Genomic DNA, 24,181 nt, shown 5'->3' with positions numbered 1-24,181 from the left:
GAAGGAGTCACATATAGGCCAGACCGGGGAAGGAGTCAAATATAGGCCAGAGTGGGGAAGGATTCACAAATAGGCCAGACCGGGGAAGGAGTCACATATAGGCCAGACTGGGGAAGGAGTCACATATAGGCCAGGCCGGGGAAGGAGACACATATAGGCCAGACTGGGGAAGGAGTCACATATAGGCCAGACCGGGGAAGGAGTCACATATAGGCCAGACTGGGGAAGGAGTCACATATAGGCCAGACTGGGGAAGGACTCACATATAGGCCAGACCAGGGAAGGAGTCACATATAGGCCAGACTGGGGAAGGAGTCACATATAGGCCAGACTGGAGAAGGAGTAACATATAGGCCAGACTGGGGAAGGAGTCACATATAGGCCAGACTGGGGAAGGAGTCACATATAGGCCAGACTGGGGAAGGAGTCACATATAGGCCAGACTGGGGAAGGAGTCACATATATGCCAGATTGGGGAAGGAGTCACATATAGGCCAGACCGGGGAAGGAGTCACATATCGGCCAGACTGTGGAAGGAGTTACATATAGGCCAGACTGGGGAAGGAGTCACATATAGGCCAGACCGGGGAAGGAGTCACATATAGGCCAGACTGGGGAAGGAGTCACATATAGGCCAGACTGGAGAAGGAGTAACATATAGGCCAGACTGGGGAAGGAGTCACATATAGGCCAGGCCGGGGAAGGAGTCTCATATAGGCCAGACCGGGAAAGGAGTCACATATCGGCCAGACCGGGGATGGAGTCACATATAGGCCAGACTGGGGAAGGAGACACATATAGGCCAGAATGGGGAAGGAGTCACATATAGGCCAAACCGGGGAAGGAGTCACAGATAGGCCAGACCGGGGAAGGAGTCACATATAGGCCAGACCAGGGAAGGAGCCACATATAGGCCAGACCGGGGAAGGAGTCACATATATGCCAGACCGGGGAAGGAGTCACATAAAGGCCAGACCGGGGAAGGAGGCACATATAGGCCAGACCGGGGAAGGAGTCACATATAGGCCAGACCGGGGAAGGAGTCACATATAGGCCAGACTGGGGAAGGAGTCACAGATAGGCAAGACCGGGGAAGGAGTCACATATAGGCCAGACTGCGGAAGGAGTCACAGATAGGCCAGACTAGGGAAGGAGTCACATATAGGCCAGACTGGGGAAGGAGTCACATATAGGCCAGACTGGGGAAGGAGTCACATATAGGCCAGACTGCGGAAGGAGTCACAGATAGGCCAGACTAGGGAAGGAGTCAAAGATAGGTCAGACCGGGGAAGGAGTCACAGATAGGCCAGACCGGGGAAGGAGTCACATATAGGCCAGACTGGGGAAGGAGTCACTTATAGGCCAGGCTGGGGAAGGAGTCACAGATTGGCCAGACTGGTGAAGGAGTCACATATAGGCCAGACTGGGGAAGGAGTCACATATAGGCCAGACTGGGGAAGGAGTCACATATAGGCCAGACTGGGGAAAGAGTCACATATAGGCCAGACTGGGGAAGGAGTCACATATAGGCCAGACTGGGGAAGGAGTCACATATAGGCCAGACTGGGGAAGGAGTCACATATATGCCAGACTGGGGGAAGGAGTCACATATAGGCCAGACCGGGGAAGGAGTCACATATAGGCCAGACTGGGGAAGGAGACACATATAGGCCAGACTGGGGAAGGAGTCACATATAGGCCAGACCGGGGATGGAGTCACATATAGGCCAGACTGGGGAAAGTGTCACATATAGGCCAGACCGGGGAATGAGTCACATATAGGCCAGACTGGGGAAGGAGTCACATATTGGCCGGACCGGCGAAGGAGACACAAATAGGCCAGACTGGGGAAGGATTCACAAATAGGCCAGACTGGGGAAGGAGTCACATATAGGCCAGACTGGGGAAGGAGTCACATATAGGCCAGACCGGCGAAGGAGACACATATAGCCCAGACTGGGGAAGGAGTCACATATAGGCCAGACCGGGGAAGGAGTCACATATAGGCCAGACTGGGGAAGGAATCACATATAGGCCAGACTGGGGAAGGAGTCACATGTAGGCCAGACTGGGGAAGGAGTCACATATAGGCCAGTCTGGGGAGGGAGTCACATATAGGTCAGACCGGGGAAGGAGTCACATATAGGCCAGTCTGGGGACGGAGTCACATGTAGGCCAGTCTGGGGAAGGAGTCACTTATAGGTCAGTCCGTGGAAGGAGTCACATATAGGTTAGACCGGGGAAGGAGTCACATATAGGCCAGACTGGGGAAGGAGTCTCATATAGGCCAGACCGGGGAAGGAGTCACATATAGCCCAGACTGGGGAAGGAGTCACATATAGGCCAGACTGGGGAAGGAGTCACATATAGGCCAGACTGGGGAAGGAGTCACATATAGACCAGACTGGGGAAGGAGTCACATATAGGCCAGACTGGGGAAGGAGTCACATATAGGCCAGACCGGGGAAGGAGTCACATATAGGCCAGACCGGGGAAGGAGTCACATATAGGCCAGACTGGGGAAGGAGTCACATATAGGCCAGACTGGGGAAGGAGCCGCATATAGGCCAGACTGGGGAAGGAGTCACATATAGGCCAGACTGGGGAAGGAGTCACAAACAGGCCAGACTGGGGAAGGAATCACATATAGGCCAGACTGGGGAAGGAGTCACATATAGGCCAGACTGGGGAAGGAGTCACATATAGGCCAGACTGGGGAAGGAGTCACATACAGGCCAGACTGGGAAGGAGTCACATATAGGCCAGACCAGGAAAGGAGTCACAGATAGGCCAGACCGGGGAAGGAGTCACATATCGGCCAGACCGGGGAAGGAGCCACATATAGGCCAGACCGGGGAAGGAGTCACATATATGCCAGACCGGGGAAGGAGTCACATAAAGGCCAGACCGGGGAAGGAGCCACATATTGGCCAGACCGGGGAAGGAGTCACATATAGGACAGACTGGGGAAGGAGTCACAGATAGGCAAGACCGGGGAAGGCGTCACATATAGGCCAGACTGCGGAAGGAGTCACAGATAGGCCAGACTAGGGAAGGAGTCATAGATAGGTCAGACCGGGGAAGGAGTCACAGATAGGCCAGACCGGGGAAGGAGTCACATATAGGCCAGACTGGGGAAGGAGTCACTTATAGGCCAGACTGGGGAAGGAGTCACAGATAGGCCAGACTGGTGAAGGAGTCACATATAGGCCAGACTGGGGAAGGAGTCACATATAGGCCAGACTGGGGAAGGAGTCACATATATGCCAGACTGGGGAAGGAGTCACATATAGGCCAGACCGGGGAAGGAGTCACATATAGGCCAGACCGGGGAAGGAGTCACATATAGGCCAGACTGGGGAAGGAGTCACATATAGGCCAGACCGGGGAAGGAGTCACATATAGGCCAGACCGGGGAAGGAGTCACATATAGGCCAGACTGCGGAAGGAGTCACAGATAGGCCAGACTAGGGAAGGAGTCAAAGATAGGTCAGACCGGGGAAGGAGTCACAGATAGGCCAGACCGGGGAAGGAGTCACATATAGAACCAGACTGGGGAAGGAGTCACTTATACGCCAGACTGGGGAAGGAGTCACAGATAGGCCAGACTGGTGAAGGAGTCACATATAGGCCAGACTGGGGAAGGAGTCACATATAGGCCAGACTGGGGAAGGAGTCACATATAGGCCAGACTGGGGAAGGAGTCACACATAGGCCAGACTGGGGAGAGAGTCACATATAGGCCAGACCGGGGAAGGAGTCACATATAGGCCAGACTTGGGAAGGAGTCACATATAGGCCAGACTGGGGAAGGAGTCACATATAGGCCAGACTGGGGAAGGAGTCACATATAGGCCAGACTGGGGAAGGAGTCACTTATAGGCCAGACTGGGGAAGGAGTCACAGATAGGCCAGACTGGTGAAGGAGTCACATATAGGCCAGACTGGGGAAGGAGTCACATATAGGCCAGACTGGGGAAGGAGTCACATATAGGCCAGACTGGGGAAGGAGTCACACATAGGCCAGACTGGGGAAAGAGTCACATATAGGCCAGACTGGGGAAGGAGTCACATATAGGCCAGACTGGGGAAGGATTCACATATAGGCCAGACTTGGGAAGGAGTCACATATAGGCCAGACTGGGGAAGGAGTCACATATAGGCCAGACTGGGGAAGGAGTCACATATAGGCCAGACTGGGGAAGGAGTCACATATAGGCCAGACTGGGGAAGGAGTCACATATATGCCAGACTGGGGAAGGAGTCACATATAGGCCAGACCGGGGAAGGAGTCACATATCGGCCAGACTGGGGAAGGAGTTACATATAGGCCAGACTGGGGAAGGAGTCACATATAGGCCAGACCGGGGAAGGAGTCACATATAGGCCAGACTGGGGAAGGAGTCACATATAGGCCAGACTGGAGAAGGAGTAACATATAGGCCAGACTGGGGAAGGAGTCACATATAGGCCAGACCGGGGAAGGAGTCAAATATAGGCCAGAGTGGGGAAGGATTCACAAATAGGCCAGACCGGGGAAGGAGTCACATATAGGCCAGACTGGGGAAGGAGTCACATATAGGCCAGGCCGGGGAAGGAGACACATATAGGCCAGACTGGGGAAGGAGTCACATATAGGCCAGACCGGGGAAGGAGCCACATATAGGCAGGACCGGGGAAGGAGTCACATGTAGGCCAGACTGGGGAAGGAGTCACATATAGGCCAGTCTGGGGAGGGAGTCACATATAGGTCAGACCGGGGAAGGAGTCACATATAGGCCAGTCTGGGGACGGAGTCACATGTAGGCCAGTCTGGGGACGGAGTCACATGTAGGCCAGTCTGGGGAAGGAGTCACTTATAGGTCAGTCCGTGGAAGGAGTCACATATAGGTTAGACCGGGGAAGGAGTCACATATAGGCCAGACTGGGGAAGGAGTCTCATATAGGCCAGACCGGGGAAGGAGTCACATATAGGCCAGACTGGGGAAGGAGTCAAAGATAGGTCAGACCGGGGAAGGAGTCACAGATAGGCCAGACCGGGGAAGGAGTCACAGATAGGCCAGACTGGGGAAGGAGTCACTTATACGCCAGACTGGGGAAGGAGTCACAGATAGGCCAGACTGGTGAAGGAGTCACATATAGGCCAGACTGGGGAAGGAGTCACATATAGGCCAGACTGGGGAAGGAGTCACATATAGGCCAGACTGGGGAAGGAGTCACACATAGGCCAGACTGGGGAAAGAGTCACATATAGGCCAGACCGGGGAAGGAGTCACATATAGGCCAGACTTGGGAAGGAGTCACATATAGGCCAGACTGGGGAAGGAGTCACATATAGGCCAGACTGGGGAAGGAGTCACATATAGGCCAGACTGGGGAAGGAGTCACTTATAGGCCAGACTGGGGAAGGAGTCACAGATAGGCCAGACTGGTGAAGGAGTCACATATATGCCAGACTGGGGAAGGAGTCACATATAGGCCAGACTGGGGAAGGAGTCACATATAGGCCAGACTGGGGAAGGAGTCACACATAGGCCAGACTGGGGAAAGAGTCACATATAGGCCAGACTGGGGAAGGATTCACATATAGGCCAGACTTGGGAAGGAGTCACATATAGGCCAGACTGGGGAAGGAGTCACTTATAGGCCAGACTGGGGAAGGAGTCACAGATAGGCCAGACTGGGGAAGGAGTCACATATAGGCCAGACCGGGGAAGGAGCCACATATAGGCCAGACTGGGGAAGGAGTCACATATAGGCCAGTCTGGGGAGGGAGTCACATATAGGTCAGACCGGGGAAGGAGTCACATATAGGCCAGTCTGGGGACGGAGTCACATGTAGGCCAGTCTGGGGAAGGAGTCACTTATAGGTCAGTCCGTGGAAGGAGTCACATATAGGTTAGACCGGGGAAGGAGTCACATATAGGCCAGACTGGGGAAGGAGTCAAATATAGGCCAGAGTGGGGAAGGATTCACAAATAGGCCAGACCGGGGAAGGAGTCACATATAGGCCAGACTGGGGAAGGAGTCACATATAGGCCAGGCCGGGGAAGGAGACACATATAGGCCAGACTGGGGAAGGAGTCACATATAGGCCAGACCGGGGAAGGAGCCACATATAGGCAGGACCGGGGAAGGAGTCACATGTAGGCCAGACTGGGGAAGGAGTCACATATAGGCCAGTCTGGGGAGGGAGTCACATATAGGTCAGACCGGGGAAGGAGTCACATATAGGCCAGTCTGGGGACGGAGTCACATGTAGGCCAGTCTGGGGAAGGAGTCACATATAGGCCAGACCGGGGAAGGAGTCTCATATAGGCCAGACCGGGGAAGGAGTCACATATAGCCCAGACTGGGGAAGGAGTCACATATAGGCCAGACTGGGGAAGGAGTCACATATAGGCCAGACTGGGGAAGGAGTCACATATAGACCAGACTGGGGAAGGAGTCACATATAGGCCAGACTGGGGAAGGAGTCACATATAGGCCAGACCGGGGAAGGAGTCACATATAGGCCAGACCGGGGAAGGAGTCACATATAGGCCAGACTGGGGAAGGAGTCACATATAGGCCAGACTGGGGAAGGAGCCGCATATAGGCCAGACTGGGGAAGGAGTCACATATAGGCCAGACTGGGGAAGGAATCACAAACAGGCCAGACTGGGGAAGGAATCACATATAGGCCAGACTGGGGAAGGAGTCACATATAGGCCAGACTGGGGAAGGAGTCACATATAGGCCAGACTGGGGAAGGAGTCACATACAGGCCAGACTGGGAAGGAGTCACATATAGGCCAGACCGGGGAAGGAGTCACATATCGGCCAGACCGGGGAAGGAGCCACATATAGGCCAGACCGGGGAAGGAGTCACATATATGCCAGACCGGGGAAGGAGTCACATAAAGGCCAGACCGGGGAAGGAGCCACATATTGGCCAGACCGGGGAAGGAGTCACATATAGGACAGACCGGCGAAGGAGTCACATATAGTCCAGACTGGGGAAGGAGTCACAGATAGGCAAGACCGGGGAAGGCGTCACATAAAGGCCAGACTGCGGAAGGAGTCACAGATAGGCCAGACTAGGGAAGGAGTCATAGATAGGTCAGACCGGGGAAGGAGTCACAGATAGGCCAGACCGGGGAAGGAGTCACATATAGGCCAGACTGGGGAAGGAGTCACTTATAGGCCAGACTGGGGAAGGAGTCACAGATAGGCCAGACTGGTGAAGGAGTCACATATAGGCCAGACTGGGGAAGGAGTCACATATAGGCCAGACTGGGGAAGGAGTCACATATATGCCAGACTGGGGAAGGAGTCACATATAGGCCAGACCGGGGAAGGAGTCACATATAGGCCAGACTGGGGAAGGAGTCACATATAGGCCAGACTGGGGAAGGAGTCACATATAGGCCAGACCGGGGAAGGAGTCACATATAGGCCAGACCGGGGAAGGAGTCACATATAGGCCAGACTGCGGAAGGAGTCACAGATAGGCCAGACTAGGGAAGGAGTCAAAGATAGGTCAGACCGGGGAAGGAGTCACAGATAGGCCAGACCGGGGAAGGAGTCACATATAGGCCAGACTGGGGAAGGAGTCACTTATACGCCAGACTGGGGAAGGAGTCACAGATAGGCCAGACTGGTGAAGGAGTCACATATAGGCCAGACTGGGGAAGGAGTCACATATAGGCCAGACTGGGGAAGGAGTCACATATAGGCCAGACTGGGGAAGGAGTCACACATAGGCCAGACTGGGGAAAGAGTCACATATAGGCCAGACCGGGGAAGGAGTCACATATAGGCCAGACTTGGGAAGGAGTCACATATAGGCCAGACTGGGGAAGGAGTCACATATAGGCCAGACTGGGGAAGGAGTCACATATAGGCCAGACTGGGGAAGGAGTCACTTATAGGCCAGACTGGGGAAGGAGTCACAGATAGGCCAGACTGGTGAAGGAGTCACATATAGGCCAGACTGGGGAAGGAGTCACATATAGGCCAGACTGGGGAAGGAGTCACATATAGGCCAGACTGGGGAAGGAGTCACACATAGGCCAGACTGGGGAAAGAGTCACATATAGGCCAGACTGGGGAAGGATTCACATATAGGCCAGACTTGGGAAGGAGTCACATATAGGCCAGACTGGGGAAGGAGTCACATATAGGCCAGACTGGGGAAGGAGTCACATATAGGCCAGACTGGGGAAGGAGTCACATATAGGCCAGACTGGGGAAGGAGTCACATATATGCCAGACTGGGGAAGGAGTCACATATAGGCCAGACCGGGGAAGGAGTCACATATCGGCCAGACTGGGGAAGGAGTCACATATAGGCCAGGCTGGGGAAGGAGACACATATAGGCCAGACTGGGGAAGGAGTCACATATAGGCCAGACCGGGGAAGGAGCCACATACAGGCAGGACCGGGGAAGGAGTCACATATAGGCCAGACCGGGGAAGGAGTCACATATAGGCCGGACCGGGGAAGGAGTCACATATAGGCCAGACCAGGGAAGGAGTCACATATAGGCCGGACCGGGGAAGGAGTCACATATAGGCCAGACCGGGGAAGGAGTCACATATAGGCCGGACCGGGGAAGGAGTCACATATAGGCCGGACCGGGGAAGGAGTCACATATAGGCCAGACCGGGGAAGGAGTCACATATCGGCCAGACCGGGGATGGAGTCACATATAGGCCAGACTGGGGAAGGAGACACATATAGGCCAGACTGGGGAAGGAGTCACATATAGGCCAGACCGGGGAAGGAGTCACAGATAGGCCAGACCGGGGAAGGAGTCACATATAGGCCAGACCGGGGAAGGAGCCACATATAGGCCAGACCGGGGAAGGAGTCACATATATGCCAGACCGGGGAAGGAGTCACATAAAGGCCAGACCGGGGAAGGAGGCACATATAGGCCAGACCGGGGAAGGAGTCACATATAGGCCAGACCGGGGAAGGAGTCACATATAGGCCAGACTGGGGAAGGAGTCACAGATAGGCAAGACCGGGGAAGGAGTCACATATAGGCCAGACTGCGGAAGGAGTCACAGATAGGCCAGACGAGGGAAGGAGTCAAAGAGAGGTCAGACCGGGGAAGGAGTCACAGATAGGCCAGACCGGGGAAGGAGTCACATATAGGCCAGACTGGGGAAGGAGTCACATATAGGCCAGACTGGGGAAGGAGTCACATATAGGCCAGACTGCGGAAGGAGTCACAGATAGGCCAGACTAGGGAAGGAGTCAAAGATAGGTCAGACCGGGGAAGGAGTCACAGATAGGCCAGACCGGGGAAGGAGTCACATATAGGCCAGACTGGGGAAGGAGTCACTTATAGGCCAGGCTGGGGAAGGAGTCACAGATTGGCCAGACTGGTGAAGGAGTCACCTATAGGCCAGACTGGGGAAGGAGTCACATATAGGCCAGACTGGGGAAGGAGTCACATATAGGCCAGACTGGGGAAAGAGTCACATATAGGCCAGACTGGGGAAGGAGTCACATATAGGCCAGACTGGGGAAGGAGTCACATATAGGCCAGACTGGGGAAGGAGTCACATATAGGCCAGACTGGGGAAGGAGTCACATATAGGCCAGACTGCGGACGGAGTCACAGATAGGCCAGACTAGGGAAGGAGTCAAAGATAGGTCAGACCGGGGAAGGAGTCACAGATAGGCCAGACCGGGGAAGGAGACACATATAGGCCAGACTGGGGAAGGAGTCACATATAGGCCAGACTGGGGAAGGAGTCACATATAGGCCAGACTGGGGAAGGAGTCACATTTAGGCCAGACTGGGGAAGGAGTCACATATAGGCCAGACTGGGGAAGGAGTCACATATAGGCCAGACTGGGGAAGGAGTCACATATAGGCCAGACTGGGGAAGGAGTCACATATAGGCCAGACCGGGGAAGGAGTCACATATAGGCCAGACCGGGGAAGGAGTCACATATAGGCCAGACTGCGGAAGGAGTCACAGATAGGCCAGACTAGGGAAGGAGTCAAAGATAGGTCAGACCGGGGAAGGAGTCACAGATAGGCCAGACCGGGGAAGGAGTCACATATAGGCCAGACTGGGGAAGGAGTCACTTATAGGCCAGACTGGGGAAGGAGTCACAGATAGGCCAGACTGGTGAAGGAGTCACATATAGGCCAGACTGGGGAAGGAGTCACATATAGGCCAGACTGGGGAAGGAGTCACATATAGGCCAGACCGGGGAAGGAGTCACATATAGGCCAGACTGGGGAAGGAGTCACATACAGGCCAGACTGGGGAAGGAGTCACATATAGGCCAGACTGGGGAAGGAGTCACATATAGGCCAGACTGGGGAAGGAGTCACATATATGCCAGACTGGGGAAGGAGTCACATATAGGCCAGACCGGGGAAGGAGTCACATATAGGCCAGACTGGGGAAGGAGTCACATATAGGCCAGACTGGGGAAGGATTCACATATAGGCCAGACCGGGGAAGGAGTCACATATAGGCCAGACTGGGGAAGGAGTCACATATAGGCCAGACTGGAGAAGGAGTAACATATAGGCCAGACTGGGGAAGGGGTCACATATAGGCCAGACCGGGGAAGGAGTCACATATAGGCCAGACTGGGGAAGGAGTCACATATAGGCCAGACCGGGGAAGGTGTCACATATCGGCCAGACTGGGGTAGGAGTCACATATAGGCCAGACCGGGGAAGGAGACACATATAGGCCAGACTGGGGAAGGAGTCACATATAGGCCAGACCGGGGAAGGAGTCACATATAGGCCGGACCGGGGAAGGACTCACATATAGGCCAGACCGGGGAAGGAGTCACATATAGGCCGGACCGTGGAAGGAGTCACATATAGGCCAGACCGGGGAAGGAGACACATATAGGCCAGACCGGGGAAGGAGTCACATATAGGCCAGACTGGGGAAGGACTCACATATGGGCCAGACCGGGGAATGAGTCACATAGAGGCCAGACTGGGGAAGGAGTCACATATAGGCCGGACCGGCGAAGGAGACACAAATAGGCCAGACTGGGGAAGGATTCACAAATAGGCCAGACTGGGGAAGGAGTCACATATAGGCCAGACTGGGGAAGGAGTCACATATAGGCCAGACTGGGGAAGGACTCACATATGGGCCAGACCGGGGAAGGAGTCACATATAGGCCAGACTGGGGAAGGAGTCACATATAGGCCAGACCGGGGATGGAGTCACATATCGGCCAGACTGGGGAAGGAGTCACATATAGGCCAGACAGGGGAATGAGTCACATAGAGGCCAGACTGGGGAAGGAGTCACATATAGGCCAGACTGGGGAAGGAGTCACATATAGGCCAGACTGCGGACGGAGTCACAGATAGGCCAGACTAGGGAAGGAGTCAAAGATAGGTCAGACCGGTGAAGGAGTCACAGATAGGCCAGACCGGGGAAGGAGACACATATAGGCCAGACTGGGGAAGGAGTCACATATAGGCCAGACTGGGGAAGGAGTCACATATAGGCCAGACTGGGGAAGGAGTCACATATCGGCCAGACCGGGGAATGAGTCACATAGAGGCCAGACTGGGGAAGGAGTCACATATAGGCCAGACTGGGGAAGGAGTCACATATAGGCCAGACTGGGGAAGGAGTCACATATAGGCCAGACTGCGGAAGGAGTCACAGATAGGCCAGACTAGGGAAGGAGTCAAAGATAGGTCAGACCGGGGAAGGAGTCACAGATAGGCCAGACCGGGGAAGGAGTCACATATAGGCCAGACTGGGGAAGGAGTCACTTATAGGCCAGGCTGGGGAAGGAGTCACAGATTGGCCAGACTGGTGAAGGAGTCACATATAGGCCAGACTGGGGAAGGAGTCACATATAGGCCAGACTGGGGAAGGAGTCACATATAGGCCAGACTGGGGAAAGAGTCACATATAGGCCAGACTGGGGAAGGAGTCACATATAGGCCAGACTGGGGAAGGAGTCACATATAGGCCAGACTGGGGAAGGAGTCACATATAGGCCAGACTGGGGAAGGAGTCACATATAGGCCAGACTGCGGACGGAGTCACAGATAGGCCAGACTAGGGAAGGAGTCAAAGATAGGTCAGACCGGGGAAGGAGTCACAGATAGGCCAGACCGGGGAAGGAGACACATATAGGCCAGACTGCGGAAGGAGTCACAGATAGGCCAGACTAGGGAAGGAGTCAAAGATAGGTCAGACCGGGGAAGGAGTCACAGATAGGCCAGACCGGGGAAGGAGTCACATATAGGCCAGACTGGGGAAAGAGTCACATATAGGCCAGACTGGGGAAGGAGTCACATATAGGCCAGACTGGGGAAGGAGTCACATATAGGCCAGACTGGGGAAGGAGTCACATATAGGCCAGACTGGGGAAGGAGTCACATATAGGCCAGACTGGGGAAGGAGTCACATATAGGCCAGACTGGGGAAGGAGTCACATATAGGCCAGACCGGGGAAGGAGTCACATATAGGCCAGACCGGGGAAGGAGTCACATATAGGCCAGACTGCGGAAGGAGTCACAGATAGGGCAGACTAGGGAAGGAGTCAAAGATAGGTCAGACCGGGGAAGGAGTCACAGATAGGCCAGACCGGGGAAGGAGTCACATATAGGCCAGACTGGGGAAGGAGTCACTTATAGGCCAGACTGGGGAAGGAGTCACAGATAGGCCAGACTGGTGAAGGAGTCACATATAGGCCAGACTGGGGAAGGAGTCACATATAGGCCAGACTGGGGAAGGAGTCACATATAGGCCAGACCGGGGAAGGAGTCACATATAGGCCAGACTGGGGAAGGAGTCACATACAGGCCAGACTGGGGAAGGAGTCACATATAGGCCAGACTGGGGAAGGAGTCACATATAGGCCAGACTGGGGAAGGAGTCACATATAGGCCAGACTGGGGAAGGAGTCACATATAGGCCAGACTGGGGAAGGAGTCACATATATGCCAGACTGGGGAAGGAGTCACATATAGGCCAGACCGGGGAAGGAGTCACATATAGGCCAGACTGGGGAAGGAGTCACATATAGGCCAGACTGGGGAAGGATTCACATATAGGCCAGACCGGGGAAGGAGTCACATATAGGCCAGACTGGGGAAGGAGTCACATATAGGCCAGACTGGAGAAGGAGTAACATATAGGCCAGACTGGGGAAGGGGTCACATATAGGCCAGACCGGGGAAGGAGTCACATATAGGCCAGACTGGGGAAGGAGTAACATATAGGCCAGACCGGGGAAGGTGTCACATATCGGCCAGACTGGGGTAGGAGTCACATATAGGCCAGACCGGGGAAGGAGACACATATAGGCCAGACTGGGGAAGGAGTCACATATAGGCCAGACTGGGGAAGGAGTCACATATAGGCCGGACCGGGGAAGGAGTCACATATAGGCCAGACCGGGGAAGGAGTCACATATAGGCCGGACCGTGGAAGGAGTCACATATAGGCCAGACCGGGGAAGGAGTCACATATAGGCCAGACCGGGGAAGGAGTCACATATAGGCCAGACTGGGGAAGGACTCACATATGGGCCAGACCGGGGAATGAGTCACATAGAGGCCAGACTGGGGAAGGAGTCACATATAGGCCGGACCGGCGAAGGAGACACAAATAGGCCAGACTGGGGAAGGATTCACAAATAGGCCAGACTGGGGAAGGAGTCACATATAGGCCAGACTGGGGAAGGAGTCACATATAGGCCAGACTGGGGAAGGACTCACATATGGGCCAGACCGGGGAAGGAGTCACATATAGGCCAGACTGGGGAAGGAGTCACATATAGGCCAGACCGGGGATGGAGTCACATATCGGCCAGACTGGGGAAGGAGTCACATATAGGCCAGACCGGGGAATGAGTCACATAGAGGCCAGACTGGGGAAGGAGTCACATATAGGCCAGACTGGGGAAGGAGTCACATATAGGCCAGACTGCGGACGGAGTCACAGATAGGCCAGACTAGGGAAGGAGTCAAAGATAGGTCAGACCGGGGAAGGAGTCACAGATAGGCCAGACCGGGGAAGGAGACACATATAGGCCAGACTGGGGAAGGAGTCACATATAGGCCAGACTGGGGAAGGAGTCACATATAGGCCAGACTGGGGAAGGAGTCACATATAGGCCAGACCGGGGAATGAGTCACATAGAGGCCAGACTGGGGAAGGAGTCACATATAGGCCAGACTGTGGAAGGAGTCACATATAGGCCAGACTGGGGAAGGAGTCACATATAGGCCAGACTGCGGAAGGAGTCACAGATAGGCCAGACTAGGGAAGGAGTCAAAGATAGGTCAGACCGGGGAAGGAGTCACAGATAGGCCAGATCGGGGAAGGAGTCACATATAGGCCAGACTGGGGAAGGAGTCACTTATAGGCCAGGCTGGGGAAGGAGTCACAGATTGGCCAGACTGGTGAAGGAGTCACATATAGGCCAGACTGGGGAAGGAGTCACATATAGGCCAGACTGGGGAAGGAGTCACATATAGGCCAGACTGGGGAAAGAGTCACATATAGGCCAGACTGGGGAAGGAGTCACATATAGGCCAGACTGGGGAAGGAGTCACATATAGGCCAGACTGGGGAAGGAGTCACATATAGGCCAGACTGGGGAAGGAGTCACATATAGGCCAGACTGCGGACGGAGTCACAGATAGGCCAGACTAGGGAAGGAGTCAAAGATAGGTCAGACCGGGGAAGGAGTCACAGATAGGCCAGACCGGGGAAGGAGACACATATAGGCCAGACTGGGGAAGGAGTCACATATAGGCCAGACTGGGGAAGGAGTCACATATAGGCCAGACTGGGGAAGGAGTCACATTTAGGCCAGACTGGGGAAGGAGTCACATATAGGCCAGACTGGGGAAGGAGTCACATATAGGCCAGACTGGGGAAGGAGTCACATATAGGCCAGACTGGGGAAGGAGTCACATATAGGCCAGACCGGGGAAGGAGTCACATATAGGCCAGACCGGGGAAGGAGTCACATATAGGCCAGACTGCGGAAAGAGTCACATATAGGCCAGACTGGGGAAGGAGTCACATATAGGCCAGACTGGGGAAGGAGTCACATATAGGCCAGACTGGGGAAGGAGTCACATATAGGCCAGACTGGGGAAGGAGTCACATATATGCCAGACTGGGGAAGGAGTCACATATAGGCCAGACCGGGGAAGGAGTCACATATCGGCCAGACTGGGGAAGGAGTTACATATAGGCCAGACTGGGGAAGGAGTCACATATAGGCCAGACCGGGGAAGGAATCACATATAGGCCAGACTGGGGAAGGAGTCACATATAGGCCAGACTGGAGAAGGAGTAACATATAGGCCAGACTGGGGAAGGAGTCACATATAGGCCAGACCGGGGAAGGAGTCAAATATAGGCCAGAGTGGGGAAGGAGTCACAAATAGGCCAGACCGGGGAAGGAGTCACATATAGGCCAGACTGGGGAAGGAGTCACATATAGGCCAGGCCGGGGAAGGAGACACATATAGGTCAGACTGGGGAAGGAGTCACATATAGGCCAGACCGGGGAAGGAGTCACATATAGGCCAGACCGGGGAAGGAGTCACATATAGGCCGGACCGGGGAAGGAGTCACATATAGGCCAGACCAGGGAAGGAGTCACATATAGGCCGGACCGGGGAAGGAGTCACATATAGGCCAGACCGGGGAAGGAGTCACATATAGGCCGGACCGGGGAAGGAGTCACATATAGGCCGGACCGGGGAAGGAGTCACATATAGGCCAGACCGGGGAAGGAGTCACATATCGGCCAGACCGGGGATGGAGTCACATATAGGCCAGACTGGGGAAGGAGACACATATAGGCCAGACTGGGGAAGGAGTCACATATAGGCCAAACCGGGGAAGGAGTCACAGATAGGCCAGACCGGGGAAGGAGTCACATATAGGCCAGACCGGGGAAGGAGCCACATATAGGCCAGACCGGGGAAGGAGTCACATATATGCCAGACCGGGGAAGGAGTCACATAAAGGCCAGACCGGGGAAGGAGGCACATATAGGCCAGACTGGGGAAGGAGTCACATATAGGCCAGACTGCGGACGGAGTCACAGATAGGCCAGACTAGGGAAGGAGTCAAAGATAGGTCAGACCGGGGAAGGAGTCACAGATAGGCCAGACCGGGGAAGGAGACACATATAGGCCAGACTGGGGAAGGAGTCACAGATAGGCCAGACCGGGGAAGGAGACACATATAGGCCAGACTGGGGAAGGAGTCACATATAGGCCAGACTGGGGAAGGAGTCACATATAGGCCAGACTGGGGAAGGAGTCACATTTAGGCCAGACTGGGGAAGGAGTCACATATAGGCCAGACTGGGGAAGGAGTCACATATATGCCAGACTGGGGAAGGAGTCACATATAGGCCAGACCGGGGAAGGAGTCACATATAGGCCAGACTGGGGAAGGAATCACATATAGGCCAGACTGGGGAAGGAGTCACATATAGGCCAGACCGGGGAAGGAGTCACATATAGGCCAGACCGGGGAAGGAGTCACATATAGGCCAGACTGCGGAAGGAGTCACAGATAGGCCAGACTAGGGAGGAGTCAAAGATAGGTCAGACCGGGGAAGGAGTCACAGATAGGCCAGACCGGGGAAGGAGTCACATATAGGCCAGACTGGGGAAGGAGTCACTTATAGGCCAGACTGGGGAAGGAGTCACAGATAGGCCAGACTGGTGAAGGAGTCACATATAGGCCAGACTGGGGAAGGAGTCACATATAGGCCAGACTGGGGAAGGAGTCACATATAGGCCAGACCGGGGAAGGAGTCACATATAGGCCAGACTGGGGAAGGAGTCACATACAGGCCAGACTGGGGAAGGAGTCACATATAGGCCAGACTGGGGAAGGAGTCACATATAGGCCAGACTGGGGAAGGAGTCACATATAGGCCAGACTGGGGAAGGAGTCACATATATGCCAGACTGGGGAAGGAGTCACATATAGGCCAGACCGGGGAAGGAGTCACATATAGTCCAGACTGGGGAAGGAGTCACATATAGGCCAGACTGGGGAAGGATTCACATATAGGCCAGACCGGGGAAGGAGTCACATATAGGCCAGACTGGGGAAGGAGTCACATATAGGCCAGACTGGAGAAGGAGTAACATATAGGCCAGACCGGGGAAGGAGTCACATATCGGCCAGACCGGGGATGGAGTCACATATAGGCCAGACTGGGGAAGGAGACACATATAGGCCAGACTGGGGAAGGAGTCACATATAGGCCAAACCGGGGAAGGAGTCACAGATAGGCCAGACCGGGGAAGGAGTCACATATAGGCCAGACCGGGGAAGGAGCCACATATAGGCCAGACCGGGGAAGGAGTCACATATATGCCAGACCGGGGAAGGAGTCACATAAAGGCCAGACCGGGGAAGGAGGCACATATAGGCCAGACTGGGGAAGGAGTCACATATAGGCCAGACTGCGGACGGAGTCACAGATAGGCCAGACTAGGGAAGGAGTCAAAGATAGGTCAGACCGGGGAAGGAGTCACAGATAGGCCAGACCGGGGAAGGAGACACATATAGGCCAGACTGGGGAAGGAGTCACAGATAGGCCAGACCGGGGAAGGAGACACATATAGGCCAGACTGGGGAAGGAGTCACATATAGGCCAGACTGGGGAAGGAGTCACATATAGGCCAGACTGGGGAAGGAGTCACATTTAGGCCAGACTGGGGAAGGAGTCACATATAGGCCAGACTGGGGAAGGAGTCACATATATGCCAGACTGGGGAAGGAGTCACATATAGGCCAGACCGGGGAAGGAGTCACATATAGGCCAGACTGGGGAAGGAATCACATATAGGCCAGACTGGGGAAGGAGTCACATATAGGCCAGACCGGGGAAGGAGTCACATATAGGCCAGACCGGGGAAGGAGTCACATATAGGCCAGACTGCGGAAGGAGTCACAGATAGGCCAGACTAGGGAAGGAGTCAAAGATAGGTCAGACCGGGGAAGGAGTCACAGATAGGCCAGACCGGGGAAGGAGTCACATATAGGCCAGACTGGGGAAGGAGTCACTTATAGGCCAGACTGGGGAAGGAGTCACAGATAGGCCAGACTGGTGAAGGAGTCACATATAGGCCAGACTGGGGAAGGAGTCACATATAGGCCAGACCGGGGAAGGAGTCACATATAGGCCAGACTGGGGAAGGAGTCACATACAGGCCAGACTGGGGAAGGAGTCACATATAAGCCAGACTGGGGAAGGAGTCACATATAGGCCAGACTGGGGAAGGAGTCACATATAGGCCAGACTGGGGAAGGAGTCACATATATGCCAGACTGGGGAAGGAGTCACATATAGGCCAGACCGGGGAAGGAGTCACATATAGGCCAGACTGGGGAAGGAGTCACATATAGGCCAGACTGGGGAAGGATTCACATATAGGCCAGACCGGGGAAGGAGTCACATATAGGCCAGACTGGGGAAGGAGTCACTTATAGGCCAGACTGGAGAAGGAGTAACATATAGGCCAGACTGGGGAAGGAGTCACATATAGGCCAGACTGGGGAAGGAGTCACATATAGGCCAGACTGGGGAAGGAGTCACATATAGGCCAGACTGGGGAAGGAGTCACATATATGCCAGACTGGGGAAGGAGTCACATATAGGCCAGACCGGGGAAGGAGTCACATATCGGCCAGACTGGGGAAGGAGTTACATATAGGCCAGACTGGGGAAGGAGTCACATATAGGCCAGACCGGGGAAGGAGTCACATATAGGCCAGACTGGGGAAGGAGTCACATATAGGCCAGACTGGAGAAGGAGTAACATATAGGCCAGACTGGGGAAGGAGTCACTTATAGGCCAGGCCGGGGAAGGAGTCTCATATAGGCCAGACCGGGAAAGGAGTCACATATCGGCCAGACCGGGGATGGAGTCACATATAGGCCAGACTGGGGAAGGAGACACATATAGGCCAGACTGGGGAAGGAGTCACATATAGGCCAAACCGGGGAAGGAGTCACAGATAGGCCAGACCGGGGAAGGAGTCACATATAGGCCAGACCAGGGAAGGAGCCACATATAGGCCAGACCGGGGAAGGAGTCACATATATGCCAGACCGGGGAAGGAGTCACATAAAGGCCAGACCGGGGAAGGAGGCACATATAGGCCAGACCGGGGAAGGAGTCACATATAGGCCAGACCGGGGAAGGAGTCACATATAGGCCAGACTGGGGAAGGAGTCACAGATAGGCAAGACCGGGGAAGGAGTCACATATAGGCCAGACTGCGGAAGGAGTCACAGATAGGCCAGACTAGGGAAGGAGTCAAAGAGAGGTCAGACCGGGGAAGGAGTCACAGATAGGCCAGACCGGGGAAGGAGTCACATATAGGCCAGACTGGGGAAGGAGTCACTTATAGGCCAGGCTGGGGAAGGAGTCACATATAGGCCAGACTGGGGAAGGAGTCACATATAGGCCAGACTGGGGAAGGAGTCACATATAGGCCAGACTGCGGAAGGAGTCACAGATAGGCCAGACTAGGGAAGGAGTCAAAGATAGGTCAGACCGGGGAAGGAGTCACAGATAGGCCAGACCGGGGAAGGAGTCACATATAGGCCAGACTGGGGAAGGAGTCACTTATAGGCCAGGCTGGGGAAGGAGTCACAGATTGGCCAGACTGGTGAAGGAGTCACATATAGGCCAGACTGGGGAAGGAGTCACATATAGGCCAGACTGGGGAAGGAGTCACATATAGGCCAGACTGGGGAAAGAGTCACATATAGGCCAGACTGGGGAAGGAGTCACATATAGGCCAGACTGGGGAAGGAGTCACATATAGGCCAGACTGGGGAAGGAGTCACATATATGCCAGACTGGGGGAAGGAGTCACATATAGGCCAGACCGGGGAAGGAGTCACATATAGGCCAGACTGGGGAAGGAGACACATATAGGCCAGACTGGGGAAGGAGTCACATATAGGCCAGACCGGGGATGGAGTCACATATAGGCCAGACTGGGGAAAGTGTCACATATAGGCCAGACCGGGGAATGAGTCACATATAGGCCAGACTGGGGAAGGAGTCACATATTGGCCGGACCGGCGAAGGAGACACAAATAGGCCAGACTGGGGAAGGATTCACAAATAGGCCAGACTGGGGAAGGAGTCACATATAGGCCAGACTTGGGAAGGAGTCACATATAGGCCAGACCGGCGAAGGAGACACATATAGCCCAGACTGGGGAAGGAGTCACATATAGGCCAGACCGGGGAAGGAGTCACATATAGGCCAGACTGGGGAAGGAATCACATATAGGCCAGACTGGGGAAGGAGTCACATGTAGGCCAGACTGGGGAAGGAGTCACATATAGGCCAGTCTGGGGAGGGAGTCACATATAGGTCAGACCGGGGAAGGAGTCACATATAGGCCAGTCTGGGGACGGAGTCACATGTAGGCCAGTCTGGGGAAGGAGTCACTTATAGGTCAGTCCGTGGAAGGAGTCACATATAGGTTAGACCGGGGAAGGAGTCACATATAGGCCAGACTGGGGAAGGAGTCTCATATAGGCCAGACCGGGGAAGGAGTCACATATAGCCCAGACTGGGGAAGGAGTCACATATAGGCCAGACTGGGGAAGGAGTCACATATAGGCCAGACTGGGGAAGGAGTCACATATAGACCAGACTGGGGAAGGAGTCACATATAGGCCAGACTGGGGAAGGAGTCACATATAGGCCAGACCGGGGAAGGAGTCACATATAGGCCAGACCGGGGAAGGAGTCACATATAGGCCAGACTGGGGAAGGAGTCACATATAGGCCAGACTGGGGAAGGAGCCGCATATAGGCCAGACTGGGGAAGGAGTCACATATAGGCCAGACTGGGGAAGGAGTCACAAACAGGCCAGACTGGGGAAGGAATCACATATAGGCCAGACTGGGGAAGGAGTCACATATAGGCCAGACTGGGGAAGGAGTCACATATAGGCCAGACTGGGGAAGGAGTCACATACAGGCCAGACTGGGAAGGAGTCACATATAGGCCAGACCAGGGAAGGAGTCACAGATAGGCCAGACCGGGGAAGGAGTCACATATCGGCCAGACCGGGGAAGGAGCCACATATAGGCCAGACCGGGGAAGGAGTCACATATATGCCAGACCGGGGAAGGAGTCACATAAAGGCCAGACCGGGGAAGGAGCCACATATTGGCCAGACCGGGGAAGGAGTCACATATAGGACAGACCGGCGAAGGAGTCACATATAGTCCAGACTGGGGAAGGAGTCACAGATAGGCAAGACCGGGGAAGGCGTCACATATAGGCCAGACTGCGGAAGGAGTCACAGATAGGCCAGACTAGGGAAGGAGTCATAGATAGGTCAGACCGGGGAAGGAGTCACAGATAGGCCAGACCGGGGAAGGAGTCACATATAGGCCAGACTGGGGAAGGAGTCACTTATAGGCCAGACTGGGGAAGGAGTCACAGATAGGCCAGACTGGTGAAGGAGTCACATATAGGCCAGACTGGGGAAGGAGTCACATATAGGCCAGACTGGGGAAGGAGTCACATATATGCCAGACTGGGGAAGGAGTCACATATAGGCCAGACCGGGGAAGGAGTCACATATAGGCCAGACTGGGGAAGGAGTCACATATAGGCCAGACTGGGGAAGGAGTCACATATAGGCCAGACCGGGGAAGGAGTCACATATAGGCCAGACCGGGGAAGGAGTCACATATAGGCCAGACTGCGGAAGGAGTCACAGATAGGCCAGACTAGGGAAGGAGTCAAAGATAGGTCAGACCGGGGAAGGAGTCACAGATAGGCCAGACCGGGGAAGGAGTCACATATAGGCCAGACTGGGGAAGGAGTCACTTATACGCCAGACTGGGGAAGGAGTCACAGATAGGCCAGACTGGTGAAGGAGTCACATATAGGCCAGACTGGGGAAGGAGTCACATATAGGCCAGACTGGGGAAGGAGTCACATATAGGCCAGACTGGGGAAGGAGTCACACATAGGCCAGACTGGGGAGAGAGTCACATATAGGCCAGACCGGGGAAGGAGTCACATATAGGCCAGACTTGGGAAGGAGTCACATATAGGCCAGACTGGGGAAGGAGTCACATATAGGCCAGACTGGGGAAGGAGTCACATATAGGCCAGACTGGGGAAGGAGTCACTTATAGGCCAGACTGGGGAAGGAGTCACAGATAGGCCAGACTGGTGAAGGAGTCACATATAGGCCAGACTGGGGAAGGAGTCACATATAGGCCAGACTGGGGAAGGAGTCACATATAGGCCAGACTGGGGAAGGAGTCACACATAGGCCAGACTGGGGAAAGAGTCACATATAGGCCAGACTGGGGAAGGATTCACATATAGGCCAGACTTGGGAAGGAGTCACATATAGGCCAGACTGGGGAAGGAGTCACATATAGGCCAGACTGGGGAAGGAGTCACATATAGGCCAGACTGGGGAAGGAGTCACATATAGGCCAGACTGGGGAAGGAGTCACATATATGCCAGACTGGGGAAGGAGTCACATATAGGCCAGACCGGGGAAGGAGTCACATATCGGCCAGACTGGGGAAGGAGTTACATATAGGCCAGACTGGGGAAGGAGTCACATATAGGCCAGACCGGGGAAGGAGTCACATATAGGCCAGACTGGGGAAGGAGTCACATATAGGCCAGACTGGAGAAGGAGTAACATATAGGCCAGACTGGGGAAGGAGTCACATATAGGCCAGACCGGGGAAGGAGTCAAATATAGGCCAGAGTGGGGAAGGATTCACAAATAGGCCAGACCGGGGAAGGAGTCACATATAGGCCAGACTGGGGAAGGAGTCACATATAGGCCAGGCCGGGGAAGGAGACACATATAGGCCAGACTGGGGAAGGAGTCACATATAGGCCAGACCGGGGAAGGAGCCACATATAGGCAGGACCGGGGAAGGAGTCACATGTAGGCCAGACTGGGGAAGGAGTCACATATAGGCCAGTCTGGGGAGGGAGTCACATATAGGTCAGACCGGGGAAGGAGTCATATATAGGCCAGTCTGGGGACGGAGTCACATGTAGGCCAGTCTGGGGAAGGAGTCACTTATAGGTCAGTCCGTGGAAGGAGTCACATATAGGCCAGACTGCGGAAGGAGTCACAGATAGGCCAGACTAGGGAAGGAGTCAAAGATAGGTTAGACCGGGGAAGGAGTCACATATAGGCCAGACTGGGGAAGGAGTCTCATATAGGCCAGACCGGGGAAGGAGTCACATATAGGCCAGACTGCGGAAGGAGTCACAGATAGGCCAGACTAGGGAAGGAGTCAAAGATAGGTCAGACCGGGGAAGGAGTCACAGATAGGCCAGACCGGGGAAGGAGTCACATATAGGCCAGACTGGGGAAGGAGTCACTTATACGCCAGACTGGGGAAGGAGTCACAGATAGGCCAGACTGGTGAAGGAGTCACATATAGGCCAGACTGGGGAAGGAGTCACATATAGGCCAGACTGGGGAAGGAGTCACATATAGGCCAGACTGGGGAAGGAGTCACACATAGGCCAGACTGGGGAAAGAGTCACATATAGGCCAGACCGGGGAAGGAGTCACATATAGGCCAGACTTGGGAAGGAGTCACATATAGGCCAGACTGGGGAAGGAGTCACATATAGGCCAGACTGGGGAAGGAGTCACATATAGGCCAGACTGGGGAAGGAGTCACTTATAGGCCAGACTGGGGAAGGAGTCACAGATAGGCCAGACTGGTGAAGGAGTCACATATATGCCAGACTGGGGAAGGAGTCACATATAGGCCAGACTGGGGAAGGAGTCACATATAGGCCAGACTGGGGAAGGAGTCACACATAGGCCAGACTGGGGAAAGAGTCACATATAGGCCAGACTGGGGAAGGATTCACATATAGGCCAGACTTGGGAAGGAGTCACATATAGGCCAGACTGGGGAAGGAGTCACATATAGGCCAGACTGGGGAAGGAGTCACATATAGGCCAGACTGGGGAAGGAGTCACATATAGGCCAGACTGGGGAAGGAGTCACATATATGCCAGACTGGGGAAGGAGTCACATATAGGCCAGACCGGGGAAGGAGTCACATATCGGCCAGACTGGGGAAGGAGTTACATATAGGCCAGACTGGGGAAGGAGTCACATATAGG

The sequence above is a fragment of the Somniosus microcephalus genome, chromosome 18 (assembly GCF_052327205.1).
Source record: "Somniosus microcephalus isolate GS21.2 chromosome 18, FLI_Smic_1.0, whole genome shotgun sequence".
NCBI lineage: Eukaryota > Metazoa > Chordata > Chondrichthyes > Squaliformes > Somniosidae > Somniosus > Somniosus microcephalus.
Note: the sequence above shows the minus strand (reverse complement) of the source record.